This window comes from Lactuca serriola, chromosome 5 (assembly GCF_051521515.1).
Source record: "Lactuca serriola cultivar US96UC23 chromosome 5, Lser_US96UC23_V15, whole genome shotgun sequence".
Taxonomy (NCBI): Eukaryota; Viridiplantae; Streptophyta; class Magnoliopsida; order Asterales; family Asteraceae; genus Lactuca; species Lactuca serriola.
Genome location: NC_136412.1, coordinates 149109863 through 149120132, shown reverse-complemented (window position 1 = coordinate 149120132; position 10270 = coordinate 149109863).

The window sequence follows — 10270 nt, the reverse complement described above, 5'->3', positions numbered from 1 at the left end:
GTGCCAATATCTATTATTTCAAACCGAGATAGTAGATTCACCTCTCGTTTTTGGCAGTCTTTACAAAACTCTTTGGGAACTAGGCTAGACATGAGTACAGCCTACCATCCGCAAACCGATGGACAAAGTGAGAGGACGATTCAAACGTTAGAAGATATATTACGAGCTTGCGTGATAGACTTTGGAAAGGCATGGGATATTCATTTACCCCTTGTTGAGTTCTCTTATAACAACAGTTATCACACTAGCATAAAAGTTGCTCCATTCGAAGCCCTCTATGGCCGCAAGTGCAGATCCCCTCTGTGCTAGGCTGAAGCGGGTGACACGCAGCTAGCTAGAGGTCAAACTCCTGACAGTGCTCTCACTGGTCCAGAAATTATTCGAGAAACTACCGAAAAGATCGTACAAATTCGGGAACGACTTAAAGCTTCCAGAGATAGACAGAAAAGCTATGCTGACAAGAGGAGAAAGCCCTTGGAATTCCAGCTCGGTGACCACGTTTTGTTAAAGGTCTCACCCTGGAAAGGCATGATACGCTTTGGAAAGCGTGACAATCTGAACCCAAGGTATATAGGACCATTTGAGATTCTTGCCCAAATCGGCCTTGTAGCTTACAAACTTCGATTACCCCAAGAACTAAGTAACATTCATCCAACCTTCCATGTTTCGAACTTGAAAAAGTGTCTTTCCGACGAGACTCTTGTGATACCACTTGAGGAAATCGAGTTAAACGAGAGCCTCAATTTTGTGGAAGAACCCGTAGAGATACTATACAGGGAAGTCAAGAAAACCAAACAAAGCCGCATCCCGATAGTGAAGGTTCGCTGGAATGCAAAGTGGGGACCTGAATTCACATGGGAGCGGGAGGATTAAACGCAACAAAAATACCCACATCTTTTTCCCTAGTCTATCTGTAAAGTAAATTTCGGGACGAAATTCTCTCTAACGGGGGGATAATGTAACAAACCGTTATTTCAAACTTATGTAATAGTGTAGGTCAATTTGTACTTCTTTTTAAATAAATAAAGAGAAATTTTGGCATACTATGTATATTTACATAATTGACCCTCAAAAATAAATTATTAAATAATCTCAATTGGGTTGAACCAAGTGATAGAGATTGTAACAAGGTTTCCAAAAATATAAAGAACACTAAAATCCGAGTTATAACGAAGAAGTTATGACCAATCGAAAATCCGCGACAAAACCGGCAAAACACTATTCAATGTAAAAACTGAATTTTTAATAAAAGACTTTCTAGCCTTAACAATCTGAATGAAAGTTATAGTTTATGTTAAACCGAGAACTTTCATAAAAAGAACGCAAAAATCTGACTTCGTATGAGGAAGTTATGATTTTTCTAAGTTTCAGTATAGTAGTATACAGCTAAAAACTCGAAATAAAGATCGAGTGGTTTTTAGCCGACACAACCTAAACGAGAATTGAAGGTCTCGTCATTAGTAGTACAACGGTAAAAAGACAGACAAAAACGAACGTCGTATGAAGAAGTTACGAATTTATAACGGATTCACGTCACGGTCTGTTTAAAATAATAATATTAAAAATAAAATCAAAATTAGCAGATGAATTCTAAATTAAAGTCGTAGAGTATAATTTTACCTACGCGTGCATATAAAGAACGTCAAAAACGGAGTTCGTATGCAAAAGTTATGAATTTTACAAGTTTTGGCAAAAAAATATAGAAAAATAGCAAAAACCGGGAATTTTCGCATGAACAGTAACGCCACGTCACCCCTAGCATGCGAGGCCCCCACGTGTCAACTGCTGATTGGACCAATGCCTCGCGTGTCGCCTTCTGATTGGACCGCAACTGAGGTCCACTAAGAACCGGACAGCCTCGCATGAGACACACCGGACCTCACCCTCGCACGCCCCTCGCACGCCCCTCGCACGCTCCTCGGACACCCCCTTTGCATGTGCCCTCTTCCCATTGGACCGAGGTCTGGTCTAATCCGAGCCTACCACCTCTGAACCGAAGCTGCTTCCCTTCGCAAACTGTCAGCCTCGCATAGCCTCGCATAAGCCTCGGATCCGAGGCTTCGGCCTATATAAGGCATGCGAGGGTTCCGAAGAATTTTCACTTTTTCACCCTAAATTTTACCCTCTTTCACCTTTTCCACTCCCTTAAGCTCATATACAACCCCTAAAGCCCCAGTGTCAAGACTCGAGCCCGAAGTAAGCCGTGAAGCCCCGAAATTCTCGAGAATTCATCCTCTCTCCTGTCAAAACTCTGCCCGATTTAAGCCGTTTTTTCGCCAAACAAACTAATTTCCGGGAAACGAAACGCTGCCCGTATTACCACCTATCAAGTGAGTTCATACCCCCGTATTTTCATAATTTCTGCTATTTTAAGGGGGTAAATACAAGTATAACACAACAACTTTGTGTTATAAGTAAATGATTTCCAATCACGATAAAATGATTTTAAAACATCAAAAATACTCCAAATATTGAACTCTTTTATAAACTTATATTTTTCCCAAATATACATATTTGTATATATAATTTAATATAACTAAGATTTATTTCATCAGTTTAATTACCCTTTGTAACATGTTGAGCAAAGGATTTCATGCAAAAATAGTTATTTACCAATTCATAATGTAGATATAAATTATAATAGGTATAATTTATGATACATAGAGTAATAATTCATATGAATACACTGTTTTACATGCAACAAGGGTTTTAATTCAAAACAAATCAAGGGTTTACACTTATCAAATACGTGTTCGGGATACTAATTCAAGAACATACTGGCAATCATTTATTTCAGAATGATTGGGTTTTCATAACTAATATACATATAACGTTTATATGCTTTTTATGAGACATTCAATTCAGGTTGTTTAATTCATTTTAGACAACCAAGGTAAAGCCCTGACATTATAACCAGAATCTCCAGTCAGGGGATCGAAACAAGTTGTGTGTAGATCTATATCGGGATTGACAACCCCGCACTCAGGCTGCTAGCTACAGTCAGGCATACACGCCAATGAGTGGCAATTGTTATCAACAGTTTAAGCGCATATCAGGCGTTTGTTTCAGACTTTCATGTCTTAGTATGGTTATAATAACTCATTAAAAAGATATTAACAACACGTTAGTGTATAAACAACTAAACGTAAGTACATCTTCAAAGTACCAGTTTACAAAATGCAAAGTACAATGGTATACTATAGTTTTCAATAACAGATGGTGAAGCCAGACACACTCTCAAATACAAGTTTTACAAATACATTGGTTTACAAATAGGATGGTTTTATGGGAATAAAACTACTTTTCACATACCACAGAAAATATGAGATTTTCTAAAAGTGTTTTCATATTCAAAATACAAAGACACTCATTCAAACATAAAGACTTATGTACTCACTCAACTTATTGTTGATACTATCTTTTCAAATTACTTGTATTATCAGGGAAATAATAACCGGTAATCCCCGAGCTTTTTGAGAAGATGGAACCATTAGGAGTCTTATCTTCTTTTTTTGTATAACTATTTTGGTTTCAATATACAATGATTGAACACATGTAAATATTATACTTTTAAATACAATGGTTGTTTGTGCTTTGATTACTATGATACATGTGTTGTGATACTACAAATGAAGTCCTCCACCCCGGACGTTTCCGCCGTCTGGTTTGGGGGTGTGAAACCATCCAGGCATAAGGGTAAAATGTGAACAGTTTCAATAGTTCAATAGCAAATAGAAAACAAAAAAAAGTTTAGTGACTAAATGTAAAAAGTCGAAAGTTTGTTACCATTTCAAGTAATTATCCCTAATTTTTTGATCAAAAGAGACTAATTAAATATATGGGGATTGATTGTGTAAATCATTCATTCTTATATAGTGGGCTCTGATCCATGATTCTACATGTTGGGCTAAACCCATAGGGTGACCCATGGATGCTCCATGGAGGTTAAAACGCATGGAGCATAAGGAATATGGAAAGACATGCACATTAGGGTTTGCATGGTGTAACCCTAATTGTATCACGCTATATAAAGGACCCTATAGTCTTGGAATCGATACCTTTAAGTGATAAGAAGTGAGGGCTAGCCGATTTGTGAAGCATGTGTTCTTGATGTGCACAAAAGTACCCATTAATTTTAATATTTATAACCTAACAAACTTAGACTATCTATGCACTTATAGGCAGTGTACCTAGTCAGATTACAATATAGCTTAGGTAAGTCGGGTGTTGATCACAGGGAAGGGTGGTGAATTAATTTAATATATTTGATTATAGGTTACAGGACACACGAAAAGAATAAAGAAATAGTTTAATAAATCTAAAACTAACAATTAATTAACAACTCTCGATAAACTAACAGGAAAGAAAATCTCTTCAGGTACTTTGGTTTAGATAAATTACACCTTAAAAACATAGATAATTGCATACACAAATTCATTTATTCATGTTCACCGATTCCTAAAATGATTAGATTCGTGTTCAGTATAACTAATCCTTTAGCAAACAAGTCAATTCAAACAGTGATCAGTTGATTAAACTAACATGCTTCCTAGTGTTCAGTTCGTATCAAGCAAGACTTGTAAATATAGTTAATCGAATTATTAATTCAATTTAACCTCTTGTTGATGGTCATCCAACAAGGCTCACACATTAACTTACTTATTCTCAAGTTAATCCTAGTTTCACATTCGTTATTTCTAGACTTATAATCTCGATGGTCATCAAAAATCATAAAAGACAAGCAAATCAAGCAGATGTTCATGCAACTCAATTCACTTAACAATTAACAGAAAATAATCATCATTAACACATAAGGATCTTTTAACAAGCTTGGCAAGATAAATTAAACATAAATAAACAATTCAATATAGCAATTAGTCTAATAAGCAAAGCTTCATTCAATCATAAACACAAAGTAAAAGGTTTTTACACCCAAATCAGAAACTAAATACAGAAAATTACCACAATGGAATGCTAAACATGGTCACGTTAACAATCCATATGATTACCAACATGTATCCGCTCTCCAACCCTTCCGATCTCCGCTCCCGTTAGCTTAACGGCCTTCCGGTCGCCTTCTAAACCCTCAAAACGGCTTAACAGAAGCTTAATATCGACTAAACTAAGTTGTAAGTCGAATTCCTCCTCCTGGTTAGCTAAAAATCGACTTTTATAACCTTTGTAGCCGACTTACGTATGCTGGGCGTAAGTCGGATTACGCGGGGCGTACTAAGGATCACTACGCGATTGAACTTATCCGAGGACAACCAGTACGCGGCGCGTACCCTTAAGTTACGCGGGGCGTATGTCACTTTGGTCGTTACGCAAGGCGTAATTGCTATGGACACGGGGCGTAATCATCTAATCCAGCATTTTTAATTTCTTTTAGCTTCTAAGTCCGGTTTCCGCATTCAGTCTTTTCTTTTGTGCTTTATCGACAACGAATAGCTGCAAAACATAATTCAAAGCATTATGAGTACTTTTTAGTTTTATAAGAGAATAAATAAGGCCAAAATATTAAGATAAAGTGCATAAAAATATATATATATATATATATATATAAATACACATATCAGTTCTTCTCTCAATTTATTCCAATTGTTGGTGGTGTTGTGTGAAGTATTTGAGGCATCACATTTGGGGTGCTAGGCTCACAAAGTCTTAAGGAATCAAAGCTACAATAAAGGTATGTCATTCTACTAGAATTTTATATTACATATACTCCATGATATGCTAGCTAGGATGAAACCTTGGAAAAATGAAGTTTACATGTATAATAGAGAAAACATAGATGCAAGGTTTCTAGGGTTGCATGCACACCATAGGAGTGTTAGAATGCTAAAAACCCAACATAAACAAGGTTTTAGATATTCTTTTAATGATGAGAATGGTTCTATTTAATCTTATAAAAATGGTGTTTTTTTTGAAGCTTTACCATGTGATGGTATGAATGAAACTGTGATGCTTGTATACAATGTAGGTAATAGTTTTTTTTTTTCAAATTGATTCGTCTAATGGTATAGACAATATGTGCTTGTGGCATTGTCATCTTGGAGACATAAACAAGAAACACATTGCCCAACTCCAAAATGATGGAGTGTTGGATCCATTTGACTTAAGGTCAGATGCTACATGTGAATTTTGTCTATTAGGTAAGATGACAAAACCACACTTCACTGGTTCTTGGGAAAGAGGTGAAGGTTTGTTTGATCTTGTGACAACTCGAAATTTTCCATCCAGTTCCACCTAACACTTCTTTGAAATCCAAACTCATTGCTGCTATCTGTTAGCACAATTAGGAGTTTATTTGAGCGTTCTAAGCCTTGTAAACTTCAAGAATAAGTGTCGAAGTTTATCGGCTGAAGTTATAGGTCAAGGAAATGACCTTAAACACCCTTTCAAGGAGTTCACGGCCAACACATGGGAGTTTACGGCCGTAAACTCCATGTGGGCCGTAAACTCTTGCATGTATGGTGAAATGGTGGCCATTTGTTCATTCATTCCTTCCATTTAGCCCAAATACTCTCAAGTACCATCCCGATCTTCGTCCCCGATCTTCAAAACTCGTAAGATTATTGTCTTAACTAGTTGATATCTTGCATGAACTAGTAATCTTACATGATTTCATCCATGAAATCATTCCATTTTGTAGATTTTCAGTTTCACCAAGAACACACACTCGTGTTCTTGGCCAAAACCGACCATTCAAGCTCCTAGATCGTAAGTACTCTTGATCCAACTCATTTTACACTAGATTTATCATGTTTAAGACTTAGAAAACATAAGAAATCATAGGAATCAGGGAGTTTACAGCCAAGACATGTTCTTGGGCTGTAAACCCCTTTTTAGGGTGCAAATGAACCCCTAACACCCTAGTAAGCCTTGATTTTTAGCATAAAACCTTACACCATAGAGCTAAGGACCCCAATACACGAAATGGTACTCCTTACCATGATTTTACGACCGTAAACTCATGGGGGAGTGGTCCCAGGGCCGTGAACACCATGGAAGGTCATTTTAGGACCTTAAACCCACCCAAACACTTGGTTAAAGTATTGGAACACTTAACCACTTAAGCCCTTAGAGTTTTAAGCCACATTTAGTGACCAATGGAGAGCTAACGGCCAGGAGTTTACTCACATGGGCCGTAAACTCCAACACACACGGTCTTTGGACCATAAACTCCCGTATGAGGCTTTACACTCCTTTGTTGCAACCCGTTAGCCTCCTAGCACCTGACCAAAGTGTTTTCCTCGCAATAGGATGTTTTTACATGTTTAATTAGTGGTATAATCACTAATTCTTTATATAAATATGTCTTCATATGTTACTAGGATCTTTGTGTGTGTCTAAGTCTTCACTTGACACAAATCACTTGTCCGACGCTTCCTTCCGATCCGCTCACTGTAGGTGAGTTTATACCCCATGAATTAACCTTTTAAATGTTTCTACATGTTTTTAAATGTTTTATGGGGGGGGATACAAGTTGAATCATGTTAGTTATTATATCAATCACATGTGATTAATAACTAACATGCAAATGGATTTACTATATGTCTACCATATTACCAAACGGATTTCTTCAAATGATTTTCATAAACGTTTTATTTGTTTAAAATCCTTTATTAAACTGTTCATTATACACTTTATGTTTCATTTCAAACTCATTTACAATTGTCTTTCAAACAAAGGTTTCTTTATACTTAAACGGTTTTATCAAACAAATACTTTCAACCTGTTTTATAGACTGACATCAAGTCGATCTTTTCTTAGATAGTAATCTTCTTCAAAGGTTTTACAGAACTTCTTTTATGCTTTTATATTATCAATTGCATGCCTGCATATTTATAATTATATAAATAATATTTAAAGGACTTAGGAAGGCTAACCCGCTTTATTTCCTTTTCCCCGTTGGGATGTGGTCTGGTAGGGTATCGGGTATCCGTCCAAAGGTCATTTAACTATCAGTTATATATCATGTATACATATAGAGACATGAAAGTTTTCCTCGGTCAGTTCAGTACCTTTGGGTAGCAAAGGCACACTTCAGGTTATACACATACATGGTTAGTAATTATTATAGGTATAGTTAGGAGATACTACTTACCCTTCCAAGTACAAGGAATCACACAAGAGTCAGTTCATTCATGAGTCTATACTAATACATTACATGTTACATGAGTACGTTTACATAGATACGCTTACATGAGTATGTTTACATAGATACATTTACATGGATACATTTCCATGAGTACATTTACATGAGTACATTTACATGGATACATTTACATGAGTACATTTACATGAGTACATTTACATGAGTACATTTACATGGATACATTTACATGAGTACATTTACATGAGTACATTTACATAGATACGTTTACATAGAGACCCTATTATAAGCATGCCTATATATGTATAGTTATATAGGTAATATTTAAAGGACTTAGGAAGGCTAACCCGCTCTATTTCCTTTTACCCGTTGGGATGTGGTCTGGTGGGTGTCGGGTATCCGTCCGAAGGTCGTTTAGATACTTAGTTATATATCATGTGTACATATATGGACATAATAGTTCCTTTCAGTCAGTTCAGTACCTTTGGGTAGCAAAGGTATACGTTCATATACTTTTACATAGATCATATACGATGATAGGACAGACATAACTAGGTGCTATAGCATGGAACAATTTCAGAATCTAACTATACCAATGAATCACAACGCATTGTGATAGTTATATTGGGTATACATGATCATAGTAATGTGGATGTTCGCGACTTGCAAACATGCAGGGGTCGTGTGTGGATCCTAAAATCTCTTTGACAGGGGAGCGTCTAGCCTGGGATCTAGCCATCATATTATGCCTTATCCCTCAAATAAGGCAAAATAGTACAAAAGTAGTCACTTATTACAAATACTACAGTACTTACGAAATTACAATAGATTTAAGGTAGTTAGTACGGTGGTAATTATTTGATACTACACCATAGTACTATTTCATTTTTCCCATTACATTCACTTCGTGAACATTCACGCGATGCACGGTAATGTAGAAGCTATATTTTTGGTTAATGATAGCCAGATTTGGGAAAACACACACTCTTACAAGAGACACACATAGTTACTAGATGCCTTGGTAGAAGGCTACTTTTAGTAGGAAGCATAGGGCTTTCTAGGAGGTTCAAAACGTTTTCATACTTACATTTCATATACGTACAAATACTTACATTTCATATACGTACAAATACTTACATTTCATATACGTACAAATACTTACATACAAATTAAAGACACATTAATACTTATGAATCCACCAACTTTGTGGTTGATACTCTCTTTCAAAATAACTTGTATTCTCAGGTCACAAATTGACAGGTACGACGACCAGGTTTTGTGAAGACGGAGCAGTCAAGACTCCTCTCTTATTTTGATTATTCAATTTGTTGTCTTATACTATGAAAAGAACACACTTGTAATTAAAATTATACTATTAATGCAATGGATGATGTTGTTGCTTGTTTACTACTTTACATTGTTGTGATACATAACATGACGTCCTCCGCCCCAGAACGTTTCCGCCGTTCTTGGTTTTGGGGTGTGATAGATTAGTATCAGAGCATTGTTTATAGTGAATTAAGTATATCAACCCATAAAAGATATACAAACTATAAATACAATGGGATTAATATAATCTGAACAAGAGTTTATACTTTAAATAATAAAATATTTGATTGAATATACATGCCTGCATTCATACTAAAATCCATGTGCAATGACAAGAACAAAAGTATTACGGTTGTTGAATATCAAAGGTAAGCTCGGGGATGTATGGTCAGTCTTGGGAGTGGCATAGCCTGATCAACTATGCTGGTCCGAGGAGTGATTAGCATATGCGCGAGAATGGTTGTGATATTGCAACAAGTCTAAAAACATACCAACATCACCACAATGAAATACCATAGGGGTATTTGGTTTTACTATAAGTACTTTATACTTGAGAACTAAAGAAAAAGAGGATCTTCAGTACTAGGTCAATAGTTGCTAAGTGGATACATTAAGTTATATGTAACTAGGATGATATAGACTCAGAATCTGTGAAATTTTGCTTTACCCCTGTTCCTCGTGAATTTGGAGTTAAGGTCACTTATTCGAAGACCTATCCTGTTGATTACATATAATCGGTATGCACTTTACAAATAGTGACGTAACTAATAAAGATCTTCTTATAATTATCTAGATAGTTCGTCTAAAGAAATGCTTCTTGACCCC